Source organism: Lathyrus oleraceus, chromosome 7, assembly GCF_024323335.1.
Source record: "Lathyrus oleraceus cultivar Zhongwan6 chromosome 7, CAAS_Psat_ZW6_1.0, whole genome shotgun sequence".
In the NCBI taxonomy this organism is placed as follows: domain Eukaryota; kingdom Viridiplantae; phylum Streptophyta; class Magnoliopsida; order Fabales; family Fabaceae; genus Lathyrus; species Lathyrus oleraceus.
Genome location: NC_066585.1, coordinates 71,389,665 through 71,393,662, shown reverse-complemented (window position 1 = coordinate 71,393,662; position 3,998 = coordinate 71,389,665).

Here is a 3,998-nt window from a genome sequence, read left to right as displayed (position 1 = left end):
GACCTACAAGTCTTACGACTAAACAGACACAAACCCTAGCTCTCTCTCTGTATTTCGCTCAGTATTGGTTGTGTGTAAAAACAGGTTTTCTAAGTCCCTTTTTATAGAAGCATTCAGCTGGGCTTGGACATCTTGAAAACCCTAAATCTATTTTCCAATCAAATCTTTTTATAACAGCTGGTTAGATCTCCTTGGAAAATAAGTAAATCTGGTTGTAATCCATGATTGAATGAGCCAGCTAATCAGATCTTCAATCATAACACACCAGACATTCACACTGAATGTTCTGTGTACAAGATGTTATGACATCGGGTCTGACATCCTGGAAAAATCCAGCATAATCCAATAATTCCTTTTATAACTTCCAGCAGGTACAACCATATCAGATGACATGACCTTGTGTATGTCATCTGAAACAATCCTGCATGAACGTGTCTTTCATTTAAGCTCCAACAGGTATATCCAATATCAGAAGCCATGACATTGTATGTGGCATTCTGAAACAATCCTGCCTGAACATGTTCTTGAACTCCAGCAAGTACATAGGATATCTCATGTTAAGACATCACACATAACATCTTGTGAACACTCTTTGTTTTACCAAAATTGCTGCCAACACTTAGAATCAACAAACTCCCCCTTTGGCAAATTTTGGCTAAAACATATATCTGTCCTTTTTGTTCACAAGGTAAACTATCAGCAGTTAAACAACATAACAGTAGTTTAAACAACAGCAGAAGCAAATATAATTACTAGTTATAGCTCCTAGTAATACATGCACAAGGGTACTTCTCCTCCCCCTAAATCTGTGCAACATAAACAGAATTACTAGTTATGGATGCAACTAGTAAGACACACAAATGCACAAGGGTACTCCTTCTCCCCCTAAATCTGTGCATACATCAAACAGTCTCCATGAACATAACAGCTACTGTAACTCCAGCACCTGTACCATTCAGAATGTCATTCTAACATCTGCTTCAACAACAACATCTGTGCATCATATCAGACATCCTCTTTGACATCTGTAAACAGAATAACATTCTAATTTGCAGGGGAGATGTCTGGGACATCGTCTTCGACATCCTCCTCAGAAATAGAACTGTCTCTTTCTTTCCTTTCTTAACCTCAACTTTGCTCCAGGATTTTGAGGGTCCTTGTTTGCTTCCAGTTGTGGAGGATGGGCCTGGTGCATCACCGGGTATCATACAAAGTGGAGCGACGTCCAGTACATCTTCGTCTAGACACTCCATGGAAGGAGTCTTGTCATGCTGAGTGGGTTTTGAACTAGATAATGATGGATGTTGAGACATGTTGTAGAACTTTTGAGAGAATTTTCTTTGCCCTAGCTGAGTTCCTCTGAGAAGTTGAATGGAGATGAAAATTGTTGTGTTTAGGTAGCGTGTGCTGAGGGAATAGATACTATTTTCAATGCTATGGAATGATTTATCATTAATGTGGCTCTTTCTTTTAAAAGAGCAGACACTATTTTTATTTCCTTCATTTTTCCACTTTAATTCCCATAATTTCACAAGAGTCCAAATCCCTAATTTCCCTCCCTCATATTTAATTTGAATTTCACCCAAATTCCTTGTAACCTTGTCTGCTAGTTCCAGTTCATGCTTTAGACCTCTGAATTTGTCTTCCACGAATTTTCTAATGAAATGATAATAGCAAAAACAGTACTTTGTCCATCTGTGCTGAATCTGATTTTTGGACCTAGTTTCAGTATTCAGGTTATCATAATACAATGTTATGACATCGTGTGTGACATTGTATGCACTCATCAATAGTTTCATCCAATCCAGTTGAGCCCAACTGCTTCCTTTCACATGTGTAGAAGAAGGTTTCATCCCAATCTTCTCCACATTGTTCTCGGCATTTTTGCTTTGAGATAAATATATAGTCCCCTGTGGCCTACTCCCAACAGTTTCATTCTGCCTATGACTGGTCACATGTCCACCATTTTGATCTAACCTCTCAGTTGTTTGAGCCATCATAACCTTTTCTCCTATGAAGGTGAGGTGTGACATCTTTGTCTGACATTTCCCACAGACTTGTTTTTCATCACTCTTGAGAGCATCTATACTCATATTTATCCATTCCTTTTTGACATAGGAATTCTTTAAAAGATAATCCATTTGAGAGCTCCACATGTAGCAGTCGTCTTTGGTCCTGATTCCTTTCATAATCACTTCACTATTTTTGTCAAAGATTAGACATTCAATTTTGGTGAAGTTAACATTCAGACCTTGATCGCATAGTTGACTGATGCTTATTAGATTTGCAGTCAAGCCCTTAACTAGTAGAACCTTGTCAAGTTTAGGAACTCCAAGACAATCAAGCTTACTTGTTCCCTTGATTTCACCTTTTGCTCCATCTCCAAAGGTTACATGGATTATGGTATGGTGATGCATATCAGTTAGCAGGTCTTGGTTTCCAGTCATGTGTCTAGAACATCCACTATCAAAGTACCACTCTTCTTTGGGTGAGATTCTGAGGGGAATGTGAGCTCTCAAACTTGTAACATTAGTCTTAGGAATCCATTGCTTCTTAATGATAGGCCTGTGCTATTTGGGTCTGGATTGATAGTGATTCTGATGATGAGCAGGCCTAGGATAACCATACAGTTTATAGCAGAACAACTTCAGATGACCAAATTTCCCACAGTGATGGCATCTCCATCTTTGGTGTTTCCCTTTCTACTGTTTTCTCCTCTGGTGTTGTGACATATGATGTGACATCACATATTTACTTTTATTATGGATGCACTTAGGTTTGGCTTGAGATTTGGCACCAGTGTAATTGCTCTCAGGCTTTGAGTCATTATACCCAATGCCAGATTTGTCTCCTGTTATTTGTCCAGTTTGGAGAATCTTGTCTAAGGAGTCAGATCCATTGCTTAACATCCTTACATACTTGGTCATCTCTTCTAGTTTAGAATTTAGAAACATGACTTCAGTTTTCAACTTAGAGATAGTTTTCACATGGTCTGCCTTCTCACCTTCCAGCTGTGCTATCTTCTGTCTTTCAGCTTATGGATTTCCAACTAGCTTGGCATTCAGAGCCACTACTTCTGTTTGTAAATTGGAGATGGTTTCCAAGTATTCTACCTTCTCATTCTCAAGTTGAGTTATTTCCTTCTTATGGTTTTCAACCTGTTTGCACAACTCTACACTTTTGTGACACAACTTTCTGTAGGTAGATGCCAATTCTTCAAAGGTTACTTCACCATCACTTGAGTCTTCATCAGATCCCCATCTTCCTGTCAAAGCAGTCACAAGATTTGCAGCCTCCTCTGTTTCACTCTCATCAGACCAAGTGACAACAAGACTCATCTTCTGTTTCCCGAGGTAGGTTCCACATTCAGTCCTGATGTGTCCATACCCATCACATTCATAGCACTGTACCTCTTTTCCTTCTTTGAGCTTCTCATCTGATCTTGCTCTTCTTCCAACATTGTTGGATTTACTGATGTCAGATGAGATGTTCTTGACATTTGTCTTAGATCTTACATCCATCTTTTTTCAACAGTTTATTGAACTGTCTTCCCAGCATTGCTACTTCATTGACCAAATCTTCATCAACCTCCTGACTCTTTTCCTCTTTTGTGTTTGACATAAAGGCTATGCTCTTTGTTTTGTTTTCAAAACCATCATTTAATCCCATCTCAAAGGTTTGGAGGGAACCAATTAGCTCATCTACCCTCATGTTGGAAATGTCTTGAGACTCTTCTATGTCAGTCACCTTCATTGCAAATCTCTTAGGGAGTGACCTGAGTATTTTCCTTACCAGTTTTTCATCTATCATCTTCTCTCCCAGGGCTCCTGAGGCATTAGCAATTTCAAGGATACTCATGTGAAATTCATGAATGTTTTCATTTTCTTTCATCCTTAAGTTTTCAAACTTGGAGGTGAGCAGCTGAAGCCTGGACATCTTAACCCTAGAAGTGCCTTCATGAGTGGTCTTGAGAATGTCTCAAGCATCTTTGGCCACTT